A 19,286-nucleotide genomic window follows, 5' to 3' on the forward strand; every position below is an offset into this window, starting at 1 on the left:
GAAGTGAGCTACCTGGTTGAACTAGGAAGCCCGCATTTCTAAATTTGCAGTTCAGATAAGGAGGCGTTTTGTTTTTCCTCTCCTTTTGAATCCTAAGGATGTTAGAGCCAACACATCTCTACTTCACCACCCATCTGCTTTGGAGTCTCGAAGTTCTGTAGTATAATTATTCCTATAGCAACCAGCTGAGGAAGTGCCTTCACAGCACAAGAATTCCAAAGGAAAACATGCTGTGACAGGCTCAGAGCTCAGCCGTAGGGCTCGTATCCCCTCCAGCTTCCAGTGTTCAACACGGCAGCTGCAGAAGCTCTTGCTGTGGTCTTTCCCTCCTCCCTGGCTCCCAGGAGGAGTCCTATTACTGCAGCACCATTGGCCATCTTCCCTAATATTATGCTTCCTCCTCTTCAGTGTTTTCCATAGAATCACTTACGGTACTCCCCTCTTTCCTGGTTTTTTGACATATAGTCTTCTGATAATATTATAGACATCTTGCTTGTTCTGAATGGCAACCTATAATCACGACTAGGAGAAGGAATAACAGTTTACTTATTTTCTTTCCGGTTCTTAAGATCTTTCCTACCCTATTTTCCTTAAGGGTCAAACTCTTATGTGTCTTTAAAAACAGAAAGAAGTTCAGAGAACATCAAAGAAGTACAAAAAGTGAATCTACTCCCCAACATGACTTCATTTTCACTATGAAAAAAAAAGCAAAATGGTAAAATAACCATTTCTGAATGAAAATCTTTACTTGTCCTGTTTCAAAGCTATATAAATTATTTTCCTTAATATGGTCTAATTAGGAACCAGTTTTGTTCTTATTTTTGGAATGTAGTTTTTAATCCATTTGATGTGAGGAAACAAAAGTGAATCTTTGTCGAGAAATGTCTACGTACCAGATACTACACTAAACTTTCTAGACAGATTTTCTCCTATAATCCACTAACAACTATATGGAATACTAACTGCTATGTATATTTTACAGATGGCAAACTGAGGCACAGAGAGATTATAAAACTTATTAAAGGTTACATAGCTAGTAAGTAACAAATCAGATTTGTTGTCTAGCAATTGGATTCCAGAATCTCTGCTGTTAGCTCTTATTTTGCGCCTCATCATCTCATCATTCTTAAAATATATATCATCGTTTTCTACACCATTTACACGGACACATGAAAGTAAACGACACCATCTCTCTTTCATAGATGAGGGAACTGATGTAAAGTCACTTGTCTAAGGACCTCTATAATAAATGGCTAAAAAAAAAAAAAAGAAAAACAAACAGTGTGTGTGTGTGTGTATGTGTGTGAAACATATAGTTTTACTCCCCTAGCTTAATTGATTTTCTCATAAATTTTGAAGCTCACTTAACACTAAATTGTATTCAAATTCAGATTCAAATTCTATAAGAAAGAAGCTTGCTCTTGGATAGCTTATGGCATAGTTTTTCAAAGCATGGTCTTTAGGGAATAACTGCCCAGAGTTTAAGTTCTAATTCTTCCATTTAGGGACTGGGAGACTTTCAGCAAGTTATTTAACCAATCAATGTGAGGCCTCCTATAAGGTAAGGATAATAGTGGTATCCATTTACAGATTGTTAGGAGGATTACCTCCAGGAATATATGTTACAAACTTTCTGCATAATGCTAGACAGTGTGTATGTAAGCAGTAAATGTTATCTTTTGCCTTTATTACTTAAGGTGGGCCTGAAGCAAAATTGGAAGACAGAAAATATGAAAGCTGATTTTGAATGGATGACAGGATTTCTCTGTGGATAATGTTCAGCTTCTACATCAGAAGGGGTGGGGAATAGAGGGGCACCTGGGTGGCGCAGTCGGTTAAGTGTCTGACTCTTGGTTCTTGCTCAGGTCACTATCTCAGGGTCCTGGCTCAGCGGGGAGTCAGCTTGAGATTCTCTCTTTCCCGCTCCTTCTGCCCCTCCCCTCTCACATGCTCTCTCTCTCTCTCTCTCTCGCAAATAAAAGATCTTTAAAAAAAAGAAGTGTGGGGAACAAGAGAAACAGGTATGATTGGAAGTGGTTTAGTTCTAATTTTAGCTTTAAATCTTTACCTGTCATTGCTTTATTCTATAACTTATATATATACTTTATAATGACTGATTCTATAAAATTGGATTATGATCTCTATTTTTTCAGTTCTTTTTGTTTTCCGCACTACTTCTAGTTTTCATCTAACATTTTGAATTATAGCTTAAATAAAAAATAATTTAATAAAAAGACTTCATAACTCAATGTTTCATTAAACATTGGTAAAGTTCAGGTAAATTCATCCCTAACTATGAGTTTTTCTTTGTTTCCAGTCCCATAATCAAAATAGTCAAGGAGCAGAACAGCCTTTACACTTACAACCCTATTGGTAATATGTAAGAGTCTCATAATGCTCCTAAGGATCAGCTACCCTGATGAACATTTGTGATTCACACTGTACACTCTACAATGAATGAAGAGATTTATCTCTTAATAATCTTATTAAGGACTCTATTCAGGACTCTGGCCAAGAACCGGCATGATGGCTGCAATTGGTGTGTGATGTAGTTCTTGCCTTGGCTGATGATGATGGCCCCACCCTGACCAGCTGGTTGCAGCAAGTCCCGGCATTTATACTCACTCATCAGAGCAGTTTTCTGTTTGGTGACACCTGAGGAAACTGTCTACAATCCAGATACTTTCAAGAAGTACTCGTTGACTGGTACTCCCTGTATTTCCGCATATGTCCTGCCATATGCTCAGAAAGGAGTTAGGCCATCCTCACACCAGATGTGTAGCATGTGAAATAGGACAGGGTATTTCCCGGAACGTGTCTCAATGACGTTGTTTCTCTATCTGAAATTGTGCTAATGTGAGTGACCACACTCTTAGGCAAAGAAATCTACCAATGACCCATCGGAAGTTTCGAAATCTCCTCTCCTTTGAAGGTGATAAACTCATGGTAGATTGGGTTGCTTTTTTTTTTTTTCTTTCCTAAATTTATCTCCTTAAGAAGAAATCCATGGTTTCCTAAAGTTTGTTTCTTAAAAATCATTCCTATATTTTACTCTCAGGATCTATAGAATTTTTCAGGTTTCTTTTCTTTTGGCATCATCATCATCATCTTGATAATTTTATTTTTAAATTTAAGATCAGTAGCTTGAGAAAGATGAAAATCCAATGATTTGTTTTTTGCTCTTTAACAATTAGTAAAGTCTTTAAGATGGAATTTTTAGTATTTCTGCCAAATTATGTCATTCATGTCATCAATGCAAGCTAAGTATTTTACATCGGAACATTTTCTAAATTTCTAGAAAGATGAATAAAACATGAATTCCAATCAATAGTGTCATCAGTAATTTAAATACATCTCAGATACGGAGTGGCAGAGTATTCAGAAGTTCATTTAATTAAAGATCAAAGTAAACCATAACATCTATCTATTTGACTCAGTTTATGCTTCGGTATTTTTCTGGTTGGTTTGTTTTGAATTTGGAATACTGACATTTTGTATTACATTTGCTGTAATCGATAGAACTTATTCTTGACAATTCTGTAGGGCTTATAACTTATTTGAAACCAAAAATACAAAGAAAGTTGTCTGGAGAGTCAGTTTATTTATTTATGTTTCTGAAAAACTCTAAGAAAGTTGGAAACTAAGCATTTATTTATAGTCAAATGATTTTAGTGAATAGTAGCAAAGAAATAATGAAAGATTTCAACACAGGAACTGAGGAGTAAAAGGTAATTCAATGATGAAGAATTTCACAGAAAAAGTCAAACAAAATTATGAAAAACAATAGAGTTCAGGGACGATCAACCCAGAGAAAAAAAAATCTCAGAAGGACAAAAACTAAGCATGCACAATGCCTTTACATTGCATTCCCTTCATTCTGATGACAATGAATAAATCAAACTGTCTCATTATTTCATCACCTTGCTTTGTTTCAACTGTCAGCTATGAAAAATTACTGAGAACAAAATTTCAAAATGAAGGAAAACTTTGAATAGTATGAACACACCATGAACGCTGACTCCAGGAGAGCTGGTTTTTCAAGAATCATGCCAGAATTTAAATAATGATGTAGCAGTTAGAAACATATGTGTCCTTTTGAGGCTCCCACACCCTCCTAAAGAGGGGAAACAAAGTGGATCCCTATAGTTCTATGTATTCTGAGAATGGGACTATAGATAGGAGAGTTAACTATGTGATTTTTCAGTGTTCAATTGTAGTGTATATGGGTTCACTGTCACTGAAGTCCTCATATTCCCGTCTCATTTTTGGATTTTATTGTCAATGTATAATTTTGTTTCCTATAATGTTTTATCAATCTATATTTAGAATTTATGTAATTTTATGCCTCCAAATATCTAAGCTAAGGTAGTCACCACAGTCTGCTCTCAGAGAAGATAGAAGATGTAAATTCAAGTCCTGACTCCTCTATTTACTAATCATTGACTTTAGCTAACTCTCAACTTCATCAGGCTTCAGTTCTGAAATGTGTACAGTGGTAATATCACCTCCCTTACCTTTCCCACAGTATAATTATGAGGCTGGAATAAATATATGTAAACAAGTTTTATAACTGCTGAAGTAGTAAACTAATAGGGAGTTTTTCTCCTGACAGATGTAGCAGATAGGATTTCACTTCTATCTCTTTGATTTAAAAGACTTCACAGTTATATATTTGAGACAAAAATGCTACGAACTATTTATTTATTTATTTATTTATTTATTTATTTATTTATTTAAGAGACAGAGAGCGCACATGTGCGAGCACGTGCAGGGGGAGGGGCAGAAAGAGAGGGAGAGAGAGAATTCTCAAGCGGATTTCCCACTGAGCATGGAGCCCGATGTGGGGCTCGATCCCAGGACCCTGAGATCATGACCTGAGCTGAAATCAGGAGTCAGCCACTTAACTGACTGAGCCACCCAGGTGCCCCTAGGCGCTTTTTAATATCCCTGCTCTTAGGGTGGTTTTGTCCCAGTTTAAGAATCAGGTAGTCAGAAGATAAAGTTCAGAAAATCAATGATATTCTTAAATGGCATAGTGACATAATTCTTAGCATGAAGACAACTTTACCATCTACACTCAAGAATAAGTGAATAGATAGATATACATATAAATATATATGCATATGTATATACATATGTATTCCATTCAACAAAGTAGTTTGAAGCCTTGTTTGAGATGTCTTATAAATGTAGCAAATTATTAATAAATAATTGTTCCTAGTTTTAGTAAGTATAGTTCTAATGTACTTTCTAAATAAAATGGCCTTAAATTGAATAGTGACCATGATTAGACCTACCTTTTTGACTCGTTATTTGCCTGTTCTTCGAAAAACCTATACAGTACTCTATACTGTATGCAGAGGTCAAAGTAAAATGAACATAATGTGATAATTGTGGTCCCTTTTGATCCAGATCCAGTAGCTGAGTCTACTGTCCCAATGTGTTTAAACTTTTCCGAATGCAATGCTGTCAATTATCATTTGGTCCAAAATAATAAGAAAATGTAAGTTCCTGGGGCGGGGAGACTGCTTCTCCCTCTCCCTCTGCCTGCCGTTTTGCCTGCTTGTGTGCTCTCTCTGTCTCTCTGTCAAATAAGTAAATAAATAAAATAAAATAAAAAAAGACTCTCTTATAAAAATAAAGAGAAGATGTAAGTTAACTGCTATCTAGGAACCTTGACATTGAGTAAATGTTACACGCACACATCTGTCCTGCAGCAGAACGAAACCAGCTCAGTTTTACAACTTAAATGATCAAACCTTGTTATGGGAGGTAAAATATTTATACTACAGCAGTGTGGACCACTCAGTGTAAGAACCTTGGGGGAATGAGAGCTGCTTATTCTCTGAAAGTTGCCAGAGACAGACAATGGGGCTGCTGGTGTCCCTTCCTACCCTCCTTGGTTTCCATTTGCCCTTCTGAGGAAAGTTCAAGCATGCCTCAGAGATCTGTTGGTGCCAAGTGCACACTAAAGGGTGGAATCTGTTGAGTTTCAGTCTTAAGCCACAAGGAGTCAGCTAGTCAGCCGTATAAATAAAAACAATCATGCCATTACCTTGCCACCAGCCCACCTAGGCAGATGCTCAGCAAGATTTAGGTTTCAGAGTCTCAGAGTCATGGGTAGATAAAAAAACACTGATTGATTATAGATGTTCCTTATATCATCAGTAACCCAGAGCATTAAAAAAACAAAGAGGGTTAATTCAGGTTTATAATGATTAAATTTCCTCCTTACTCATTCAATTTCAAATCTCTCTGCACTAGCCCCATGTGAAGTATTTATTTACTCACGAACTTATTCAAGTCACGCAGGTATTAACAGTGCTTCTTTTATCTTTTATTTTCTTTGTTAGCTTCACCCTTAGTGTGTTCCTCTCCACCCTCCCCTACCTCCCAGTGCTGGTTTTTTGTTTGTTTGTTTTTATATACCTAAATATTTATTTTCCCTAGCAATGAAATCATTCTTTTTTTTAAGATTTTATTTATTTATTTGAGAGAGAGAGCAGAGGAAGAGACAGAAGGAGATGGAGAAGCAGACTCCCAACTGAGCAGGGAGCCTGACATGGGACTCGATCCCAGGACCCTGGGATCATGACCTGAGCCGAAGGCAGATGCTTAATCGACTGAGACACCCAGGCGCCCGTAGCAATGAAATCATTCTAACTCCTATTCTGATCACTAGAAATTGTTTTAGTTAACAACAGGTCTACAATGGGTTATTAAACAAGAAAGCCATTCTTCATTATTGTCATCGTATCATTAACAGGGAAGGATTTCATTTTAAGGTGAAGAAAGGGAGACAAATGTTAGAATGCAGAAACCGAAACTAGAATTGATTTCAAGAGATCAATTTTCCCTATCTGTTGTTCAGTCCCAGAACCTGCATTGTATTATGTTGCTCACCTTTATCCGGTATAAGCACTCCCAGGAGATTTCCTCTGGGCTACTGTCAGAGAACATTATCAGCTTCCCAATCACGGAGAGTAAACCAGATCATCCTGTCTGATTACTTACTATTAAAGAACTCTTTGGACAAAGGAACTCATTTTAATATAGAGGTAGCTCAGTGTTCATTACTCATTTAAGAAGTATTTATTAATGCCTCCTATGTGCCAGGCCTTGTGCCAGGAAAGGAAACTAATAAGAAATAAATCAAGGAACTTACAGTCTGTTGGGGGAGATAGATATCAAACATATAATTACATAGATAACCACACACGTAACTATATATTCACACCAAATTCATTAAAAAGAAGTTCAGCACATTCTTTTTTTTTTTTTGAGAGGGAGAAAGAGTCTGCAAGGGTTGGGGGGGTGGGCGTGGGCAGAGGCAGAGGGAGAGAGAATCCCAAGCACGCTCCATGCCCAGGGCAGAGCCTGAAGTGGGACTTGACCTCGGGACCCTGAAATCATGACCTGCGCCGAAATCAAGAGTTGGACGCTTAACCGACTGAGCCACCCAGGTGCCCCAGTGCAATCTTCTTCTTAAGACTTAATTATAGTTTTCTAATTTTTTTCTTCTAATTCTAAATGATAATGTGTGAATAACAATTAATTCAAACATCACTTCATTTTGAGCCCAGTTCTATGTGGTAGGTAGATAGGTAGTCCTAAACAACAAACTGAACTGAGTTCAACTGTTATCACTTAATTCACTCTTCCTTTAGGAAAAATAATGTCTGAAATTCTGTGAGCCTCATCTCATATCAATAGAAAGATGGAGATGGTAATGATTTCTAATAGGATTTTTTTAAGGTTTAAGTTAAAGGGACATTAAAAAGGACAAACCAGTCATGAAACTTCTCACAAAAAGCATGCTTTTAATAAGCTCTAATTCTCTCAAATTTGGTAGCTTTAAGGGCTCTCCACCTATACATCTTAAGGAAGGTCATGAAAATTCAGTTCTAATCTTTTTTTATCTCTGTCTATATCTATACAATAAAGCATACCTTATTCATAGTCAACAAATCTCTAACCCAAAGGCTATGTTATGTTGGACTAAGGCTGAGCTAAAAAAGTACATTATAGACAACCTGGTAAAATGATGGGACTTTGCAAACAGTGCTGTACTATAAAATGGAAAGGATTGTGATTAGAGTAACAAAGTCAAAAGAACAACAAAAGGATCATGTTGGTGGTTGTGCAGGGATATGGACCGTATTTGCCCCATCTTCACAGTATTTCACTAAGCCAAAGAATAAAGGAAATGAGATCTATGAAGAAAAAAAAAGGCTTTCATTACATGAATTTTCAAATTTTGTCATATTATAGTTGTGACAAGTGGTTACAGAACCACTTTTGCAAAAACATCAAATGCATACACATTAAACCAATTAACCTTGGTGCTCAAATAATAATGAGATGATATTTATACTGAAAGTGGGATTTGACTTTTTTTTTTCAGATTAAGTCAGTACCAGAAGAAGAATCTGTTCTGGCCTATTGCTATGTGATGGGAGCAATGTGGAAAAAGTTTACTTATTTTATAATTCCCTATTATCCACATATCACTATAGAGACTACAGAAGACTTTTTTCATCTATACTAAGGGGGAAATAAAGGCAATCAATTTTAGACTGAAGTTTATGGATTTTAAGCCTTTCCACAGAATAAAAGGAGGTACTGAGGACAAGATGGTGGATTCCAATGCTGAAAAAATGTTGTGAACTTTTGTTATTTTGTCTAAGAAGCATTCCTCCTGATGCTAAGAACAACCATATCTTCTTTTGGATAAAAACCAACCAACAAGCTCTAGTAGGGTCTTCCAATTATAGTACATCAACTCTCTGTCCACAGTGGACAATTTACTATAGGCAACTTATCCAAGCTAGGTCAACTGGAACACTTTTCTAGGATTTTTCTTCCTAAACAGGAGAAGAAACAATGCTTCTAGAAGCATCCAGAAGTGTGAACGACAAGAACGTTGGCTGTCAAGTTTCCTTCTATTAGGAGAAAAGCTACTCTGATTAATATGGAGATAAGAGAAAGAAAGAAACTTCTAATTGCATTCTAATTCCTACTTCTAAGAGTCTGAGGGCCAGATCTATGCTCGAGTTACAAAGACACCCTAGTATCTTTCTTGTACACATCCCTCTTTCTGACTAAACTTGCTGGAGTTCAGCTTCTGCACTAGCAATCCTAACTAATCCCCAAACACAAATCGACAATATCAGTTATATTAAGGAGAGGTTATTATACATGAAGAGGTTATTCTGATATTAAGGAGAGGTTAATTAAATAGCAAAATGATACAAGCTAGTTGAAAAGCTTCCCTTGCTCCTAATGCTATTTTCTCTGGTGAGTTGCTGAGGATCCCGCAATGCTTACCTTGCTAAGCTCTTCCCTCTCTGTCTTGAACCCTCCTCCCTAGCAAAGGCTACGTGCCATTACCCGGCGAACCGCAAGAGCTCAGTAAGTATCAGTAATTCCTTATTACTATCTCTCTGGCCCTTTACACGGAATTGGAACAGTCTGGTCTCTTGCCTCTCCTCTATTGAGAGCTACTACAGCTGGCTTTTGTTGATTTGTCTTCTGATCCTCCTCTTGTATTGCTCCTGCTTTTATTATTTTTAAGATTTTACATATTTATTTGAGAGAGAGGGAGAGAGAGAGTGCAGGGGGAGGAACCGAGGGAGAGGGAGAAGCAGGCTCCCCGCTGAGCCGGGAGCCCGACACGGGACTGGATCCCAGGACCTGGAGATCACGACCTGAGCCGAAGGCAGATGCTTAACCATCTGAGCCCCCCAGGCACCCTGCTCCTGCTTTTATTGGCCCATGTAGGACAAGCTACTCCTCCAGAATGTGACTTTCACCCTTAGACACAATGCTAATAATGGTTTTTTCAAAGTCTCCTTTTCTCAGGACCTTTTTGTGACTGACATTATAGAGGGGTAGATGTGATTTCTTCAGAGCATGTCCACAAGGGGCAGAGAATTGAATTTTGATGCCTTCAAAGGTTTAACTATTATTGCCTACATTACCAATCTTCTCTTGTTTTTTTTTTTTCTTCTTTTTGCTTGTTTGTTTGTTTGTCTGTGGAAGATATTGGCTATGCCCACAAGAGTATTACCTAAGCCATCAGACAATCTTCCAATTATAATCTGCTGGCTGAAATCACCTCATGAGTCAAAAGTACAATTTCAAAATCTGCACTATTTGTGAGTAGACTATTTGGAAATTCCATAGAGCAAAGAATGGTAAGCTTCCTTTCCAGGAGAGATTCTCTAACACAGGGCAACTTGTGTGTTTAGCCTCTAAGTTCTGTGAGGGTGGTAAATTTTTGTATTGTTTTTAACCAAGTTCTCCCCATGCCTGAAAGAGCAGCTAGCACATGCGATTGCTAACATTTTTTTGGAGAGCTTACATATGACTGGATAGATCCAGATCATTTTGCCAAATGACTGAATACATGTTTTAGGTTTTGTGTGTGTGCTCCTAAAATGTGCAAAGCCCTGTGGACAATTTGGGTATGAATAAAAATTCACCTTGAAGAAACTTAGTCTAGTAGAGGAGAGAGACTGTATTAAAAACAGGCATACTGAAAATTCAAATGAAATGATTCTGTATTCGAGATCCAACCAATGTGCTGTTTGCTTTCCAGAGAAGCCACCACTCCTTTCTATAGAGATTTGAAGTTATGCTGTAGAAGATTGGCTGTTGAACTGGGTCTGAAAATATGAACAGGATTTCAACAGAGAGAAGCTCAAAGTCAGAGAATGCCTTGTCCTAGATATCAGTCTTAATGTCTTTTCTAAGTCTCCACGAGACCAGCAGAAATAAAACTTAATGTGCTCAGATAGCTGAAAAACTTCACTGTAATTTATTAAGCACTTTGGTCTCTTCAAGACACAAGTACTTTAAGCAGTTCTGAGTGCCCTCCCAAGGGGAAAAATGTGACTTTTCTACCACTTCTCCTTAAAGAGAAATGAGTCATTTGAAAAATACATTTCTTCTTTTTTTTTTTTTTAAGAGTTCAGGCTTCCGTTTTAAGCATCTGCCATGTTAACATTGAACTACCTATTAAAGAAAAATACAGGTATTTCAAGCAAAGGAATGATATTAAATTGCCATTACTTAGCTTCTGACAGGACTGTACTATCCGCTGCAAATCTCCCTCCCCTTCTTCCCCACTTTGGGGCAAATTTTAAAGTCGTGACTCATCAAACCAGTTACACATCCTGAACTTTTGTAACTCCTTCAGCAAAACAGGTTTGTTCACAAAATGGACTCCTCACTCATTTTCTCAGAAAGTCTCTTTTATAGTAGTGACATTCACTATACAATAGCTCTCTTCAAAGCAGTACTTGTTTTCACAAAACCCCATCTATCGAGTTTTAAAAAATATCTCATAGTGATATGAAACTTCGTACACTCAAGCTACATAGAAATGTAACTTAGATGTTTTGGTTTAAAGGAAGTTTAGGAAATACTGAATTTTAAGAAGTCCATGAGGCAGTTCTTCTGATCTTCATTTCATTTCCATATTGCAAATATCAAATGCTGTAAAGAGTATTTGCTTAACCCATCATTTCTAATCCTGGTGAGTTTTTTTGTGCTCCCTCTTCACCCAACTAAGCCCTTATTTTCTTTACACTTAGAGTACTTTAAACAAATTTACCTGTGTTCACAGCAAATATGCCTCAGCTCCAGGCAGCTGACTTCTTGTTCACCCAGATGGAAATTAAACTGCAATGTGCATATTGCAAGCACCTGCCACAGCCTCTTAAAAATGCAAGACTTTAACCAGGCAACAGGGATATAGTTTCAAATAGGAAGAAGAGCTACCAATGAAGCATTAAGGATCTTTAATCTTTTGGGTTGTCCACTGTACACTCATTAGCTGAATTTAAATTTCTTGGGGTTCTTCCGAATCTGGCTATCATATGAGGAATTTAGAATTGTTTCTTTTTCACATTTTGCTTATTTTTAGTCTTTCCAAAAGACTCCTGGTTATGTAGCAGATTTAGGGAAAATGTTAGAATTTGCATGTTTGGCTTTGAGCTTAAAGATGATCTTGGTTATAAAATGTGTGCAGCATTTCCCCCCCTTTTTTATCTTATATTTTGATGCTTATTTTATGACAGTTTCATGATCTTCCATATTTGCATGGATGTATAAAAAATATAAAATATCTAAAAAAAATTCAAAGATGATTTTTATATACTAGCTAGCTACACAGAAGTCACATCCAATAGTTGTTTTGTTTTTTTTACAATTATGGCATTGCAAGACATCTCAAATCATTCCGTTATTAAAATTGGTCTTAAATTTCATGCCATCATGCATGGAGAAAAAAGGTAGTGTGTTGTTGCAAAACCCAAGCATTATCTGTTACCATTAAACTAAGTTACATCTGTCTTGCAATAGGGGAGTGAAAGAGGTTGCTTTAGGGCTTTGTCAAAATTAGAGATAACCATTTACTGCATACAAAATATTTTTAATATTTTTGTAGTATCAATGCTTCAGGACACCAGGAGATAAAGATCAGTCAAAAGTTTATCTTACTGTCCAGCTATTTTTTTTATATGAAATAGTGCAAACAAAATTTATCTTTATTCTTCATCAGTGAGATAAATTTCTTTTCAACTGTAAGAAGTTTCTGGACCTCACATTCTTGGGGATGCACACTAAGTGATTTGTTGATCTTTAGCTATAATTCTGTAGGCATGACAGGGCAATGGCTTCCTGAGGGAGGCATTCTGACCCATCTGTTGCCTCTCCTAAGACCACAAGAATCTCTAGTCTCAATTCCATTACATCATGGAGGTAGGGTCACTGGAAAGGATTAAGTAAGAGGCAAGTAGCAATATCTTTCAAAAGAAGAGAAATTTCTCACAGAAATCCATTATACATTCCACCTTCTCTCCATTATAATATATTTATAATTTATCTCTGGACACTGGGCTCATAGATTTAGCACGAATTACAAAAAACAATACTGAACACACAATTTGCTAATTAACTGAATTTTCTTCAAGGAGAAATTATTAATCATATGTTAGTGGGGCTTTAAGTCTATACGGGGGCATTTAATCAAGCATGTCCTTGGTTAAATAAGAAGTCTGTAACAGTTGCTAGGGCTGCCATCACAAAATAACATGGACTGGGAGGCTTAACTGACAAAAATTTAATTTCTCACAGTTTTGGAGGCTAGAAGTTCGAGATCAAGGTATTGGCAGGGTTGGTTCTTTCTGAGGGCTGTGAGGGATGGACTTGTTCCAAAATGTTCTTTGTTTGTAGATGGCCACCTTCTCCCTGTGTCTTCACATTGTCTTCCCATTTGAACATAGGTGAGGTTTCTTGCCACCACTTTTCTGTCTGCCCCTCAGCAGGATTACATTTGTTCTACCCAAGGATGAGGTGTTCCTCTTTTATCTCCCATCAAATAGTCAACTAGAAAAGGAGGCTGTGAGAAGTTTCTCCGTGGAAGGGATACCCTCATCCTAAAAGGTAGTAAGTCTTGTTCCATACCAGATCTCTGTCCTCCCAAAAGCGTCTGGAAGCTTGTTCTGTTAACTATCCTGTTTCTCCTGTACCTTCAACTCTCTTCCTTTAATGATTTTATATATTTTTCAATTAAAAATATATTCAGATTTTCTAATCCTACATCACAATTAATATCTTGTTGCCATTTTTTTTTAAAAGATTTTATTTATTTATTTGAGAAAGAATGAGATAGATAGAGAGCATGAGAGGGGCGAGGGTCAGAGGGAGAAGCAGACTCCCTGCTGAGCAGGGAGCCCGATGTGGGACTCAATCCCGGGACTCCAGGATCATGACCTGAGCTGAAGGCAGTCCCTTAACCAACTGAGCCACCCAGGCGCCCCTCTTGTTGCCATTTTCCCACCATGTTATGCAAGTATATGCGTATGTCTGAGAGCTGCCTACACTTTTCCCCACATTCTCAGCTCCTATGTTCTTCTCAAACCACTTTCTCTCCATGATGTTTCCAAAACTCTTATTCTTAGAATGTCGTGTTTAGAGAAATTTGAGGTTTACAGAATAATGGAGTAGAAAAGTATGGAGAGTCCCCACGTGTTCCCTCTTCCACTGGCCTCGGTGTCCTCTATTATTTTTTTTAAAGATTTTTAAATTTATTTATTAGAGAGAGAGAGAGAGAGCGCGCGCGCACAAGTGGGGGGAGGGGCAGAGGGAGAAGCAGACTTTCCGCTGAGAGGAGAGCCCAACGTGGGGCTCGATCCCAGGACCCTGAGATCATGACCTGAGCCGAAGGCAGACACTTAACCGACGGAGCCACCCAGGAGCCCCTTGGTGTCCTCTATTATGACTATCTTGCATTGGTCTGGTGTATTTGTTATAACTGGTGAACCAATATTGATACATTATTATTGACTAATGCCCTAGTTTTACATTAGGGTTTACTTTTCATGCGGTACATTTCTGTAGATTTTGCCAAGTGCAAAATGTCATGCATATAACATTATAGTATAACGCAAAAGAGTTTCCCTGCCCTAAAAATCCACCTATTTGTTCCCTCTCGCCTCCTCCTTACCCCTGGCAGTCATGAACCTCTCTACTGTCTCTAGCGTTTGCTTTTCCAGAATGTCATGTCGTTGGAATCATACAGTATAGAGCCTTCTCATACCCCTTATGTCATTTAGCAATATGTATTTAAGATTTTTCCATGTCTTCTCCGGGGTTAATACCTCATTTCCTTTTATCATTGAATAAAATTCCGTTGTGTGGATGTACAACAGTTTGTTCATCCATTCACCACTTGAAGGATATCTCAGTTGCTTCTAATTTTTGGCAATTGTGAATAAAACTGCTATAATCATTTTTGTGCAGGTTTCTGTGTGGACATAAATTTCCCAAGTCATTTGAATAAATATCTAGGAGTGCAATTGCTGGGTTATATCATAAGATTTTGTTTAATTTTGTAAGACACTGACAGGCTATCTCCTAAAGGCTGTGCCATTTTATATTCCTACCAGCAATGAATGAGTGTTCTTGTCAACTGGGCTTTTGAATAAGTAATATCTATTGCTCATACAAATATTGTTATGCAATGAGTTCCTATTTTTTTCTTTTCCCACCAAAAGGTTTTGCTCCAAGTGTGTTGACATAGAAGGAAAAATCACTGTGATGGCACAAATTACCAAGAGTTGTAGAAGAATATGTGTACAAAATGTGTGATAGTTAAACTGGCTTTAGGAAACCTGAAATTTCACAACTTTGGATTTAAATAGCTCCATTGCTCTCCTTGAGCCTAGAAAACAGAGTTTGACCTCCTGATCTTAACATACATCTTAATTTTCCTCCTCCAAAACTTCTTGAAAATTTATTGGAATAAAATTAGTTAAAACAGCCAATGTGATCGTGTTATACTCTCTCTCTCTTTTATTTTTTTAGGATAAAAAGAGAGGAAGGGGGATATCATATTCAAAGATAAAACAGACTTATGCAACATGAAATCACTAATTCTAGCATGATCCTGCAGACGGAAGTGTCAGAACTGACTCACCAAATCATTCACTGACTTTTCCTCAGTCACACAGGAATAGATACTAAGCTACCACTGAATCTGAGTTTCTGTCTTCTCTAAGATTTCTCAACTACAAAAGAAAATATAGAAAGGCAGAGAGACCTTAGCCCAAGTATGTGAGCTGTTTTTGTTTGGTGGACATCAGAATTATCACACTAAAATGGAAAAAAATGTAGCATTCATCTAAGTTATAAATAAAATTAGCCTTTACCTCCAAACTCACACCAGGAGAATAGTAGTAAGTCCAACATAAATGAGTTTTCAGCACCTTTTCCTTTATCCTTAGGTCGTACCAGAATACAAAGTTTCAGAAAATCTAGTGAAATGGGAAATGGGACCACCTTGTTCTTTTTCCCAATGATCTCACCTGTTGATGACCAGCTCAGTAGTGGGGACCTGCATTAATGCCCCAACATTAACCCCTTCTGTGGCCATGCTAACATGTTACAAGGGTATTTGAGCAGATTCAAGTAGACTATCTGCTCTAGAGAAGTCGAAGCCCTTGTTTCTCTCATGATCAAGAATTCTGCAATTACTCCTTTAGATTAGACCAATTACATTGTGCATATGGGGAGTGTGTGTAAGTAAATTTATTTAAAGTATTAAAAAACTGAAGTAGATGAGTTTTGCCTGTTTGTGAACATTGTACAAAGATTGAAGAAAATATAAATAACTTCTACAAATCAATAAGGAATAGGCAGATGGTCCATTAGAAAAATGGACCAAAAACTTGCACGGGCAGTCCAAAAAAGAGAGTATCTAATAACCAACATATATGTAAAAAAAAAAATGCTCAATTTCATTAAGTCACTGGAGAAAGGTAAATTAAAATTCTAAGGTAATACTACTTCACAACACCAGAACTGCTAAAATGAAAAAAGACAGTACCAAATATTGAGAAGGCTAAAGAATGACTGGATTTCTCCTTTACTGCTCTTTTGGAGTGTACCTTGGCACAACTCTGGGAAACTATGTGGCAGTACTGACTAAAGTTGAATGTATGCATACCCCATGAAACTAGCAAAAGTATCGGAAGATACATATAAAATACTTACAGCCTCATAGTTTGTAGGAGCCAGAAATTAGAAACATCCAATATTTGAGTAGAAAAAAAAATGCATAAAAAATTGTGATATATTTATACAATGGAATACCATAGGACAATGAGAATAATGAAAAGAATTTATATATACAATAACAATATATGTGATAATATGGATGAATCTCATAAATATGATATTGGATGAAAAACTCAAGACACGGGGCGCCTGGGTGGCTCAGTCCGTTAAGCGGCTGCTTTCGGCTCAGGTCATGATCCTGGGGTCTTGGGATTGAGCCCCACATCCGGCTCCCTGCTCAGCGGAGAGCCTGTTTCTCCCTCTCCATCTGCCTGTCACTCTGCCTACTTGTGCTCTCTCTCTGTCAAATAAATAAATAAAATCTTTAAAAAAAAAAAAAAACAACTCAAGACACAATGTCTGATTCCTTTAAACATACAATTTAAAAATTTTAAACATATAGAAAGTAACAAAGAAGGCCATAATAACCACCTTTGTATCCAACATTTAAGTTTAACAAATGCTACTTATTTTAGAATGTTTTATAAAAACAAAAGAGAGCTTCAGGTATGGTGCAAAACCCTTTCTCCTCAGGGTTAACCTTTACCCAGAGTCTGTAATCATCCTTCTCAATCATACTGTGTAATATTTCATATGTGAACATTTCTAAAATATATACTGTTGTTTTGATGTTTAAATGTTTTTCTTCAGAGGTATCATCCTTTGATACTGCTCTTTTTGATTACCATTACATTTTCAGCATAGATTCAAGTTTATGAATCTAGTTTGTTCATATTATGTCATTTTTTTAATCCATTCCTCTACTGATAGATAACTGGGTTGTTTTCATTTTTTGGGATAATACAAACAATATTTCAATCTTCATATGTATATATGACTCCTTATGATATAATTGTATTCTCTGGATTATATAACTAGGAAGACACAACATTTTCTACTTTTCTTGGGTACATGTACTTTACTCCTCATCTTCAATCTCTTTCAAGCTTTTTTAAACACAACATTCAGTTGGAATACGTTCATATCTTTATACCAGGCGCTCATAAGTATATACACATATCACTATAAGCCAAGATTTCATAAAATAATATTTACTTTATAATATGTGAAACATTCTGGTAGTTTCCATGATCTTCCTTTTTATTTTATTCTCTTCTTTTTTTTTTTTTAAATGTTGGTCAGTACATAGTAAATTGAATTCATACTCTACTAATGATTTTGACCTAAACACTGAAACACACTGCTACAGATGGGTCTGGATATTCAAAACTCCAAAAAGTTGTCTTGCTGGGACCTGACCTAATGAGAAACTTCTTTTTTCTTTCCAAAGTCCATGGGGACAAGGAAATTCCAATCTCAGGAATTCCAATCATGGTTTACTTTGGGGGGGAGGGCAGGGTGATTCTTTTCATTTTTTCTTGTTGAATCCGTAGCAAGAGAGCAAGATATCTTATCAAATATTAATCCATCACATTCTCAGTCAATCACCTCCCTACAGTGATGTGTTAAGAAAACAAAGTTCCCTCCACTTGTTCTATACAGATAGTTTTGTCTATTTTTCCTCAAGTGAGGTCCAATGAAGATGCACTCATTTGAACTTCAACTATCCATTTGACTACCTCATTAACTTGAGCAGGTAAAATTAAAAAAAAAAAAAAGTATATATATATATATATAGTTTTTTTCTATTGCATGTGATGTTGGGAATAACTGAGTATTAATCATCATCATCATCCCAGTAACTCAGTGTGTGTGTGTGCACGCGCACGCACGCACATGTGGTAATTATTTGACTACTGACATATCTAGAGGTAAAGAAAACCATTTAGAACACTATTTCTCAAAATGTTTTAACCTGTGAACACATTTTAAATGCCAACTAAGGCAATGTTTCCATGGACTGTGGATAGCGCGTGTGAGGAAGTTTGGGTGTGGAGAAAGTTTGGGATTTCAGTGAAATGCTGTTCTTGGTGATTCTGAATATCCCTCTTTCTCCGTATGAAGAGTAATGCTTAAGACAGATCAGCATAATCTAATATTTAGATTAGCTGATCATCCTACATCAGGATATGTTGACTTCATTGAAATTAGCATTGAGAATTTATGAATGTGTTATAAAAACTGACAATCTTAAGAAAGTATTTTCATTGATTTTTTAAAGGGGTGTGGGGAAATCCCTTAGTAAATCAGATCTTTTGCTGGAGTCTTAGGCACATGCTTTTGCTCTGTGAACACATAATGTGTGTGAGAGACACTGTATGTTGTCTCATTGCTTTGCTTCCTCTTCACTATCAGGCCTACACTAAAGGAGTAGAAATAAATATGCTGTGAAAAATACAACACATAGTGGTTGCTTTTAACGATCTTTTTTCTCTTTTCTTCTCTTCCTTTACTTTTTGTTCTCTCTCTCCGTAAAGTAACTGGAGCTGATGACTCATTATCTTCTAGAAGCCGCAAGAGTAGTGAGTCATGTCTCCAAGGCTACAGTATGTGGCATTTCAAATACATAAAACATTTAACTCCTGATTATCCCTCAGCTGTTAATGATAACATATGCTATGCTTTCTTTTATTTCCACAAATCCACTTGGTTGTGGGGGGGGGGCAGAAAGTTTCCAACAGATTATTCACATCAATATTCCTATATGATTAGTGAGTTTCTTTACTTTTTATATTTGGGAGTTTCATTTGCTTTGAGAGTTA

This window comes from Halichoerus grypus, chromosome 14 (genome assembly GCF_964656455.1).
Source record: "Halichoerus grypus chromosome 14, mHalGry1.hap1.1, whole genome shotgun sequence".
In the NCBI taxonomy this organism is placed as follows: Eukaryota; Metazoa; Chordata; class Mammalia; order Carnivora; family Phocidae; genus Halichoerus; species Halichoerus grypus.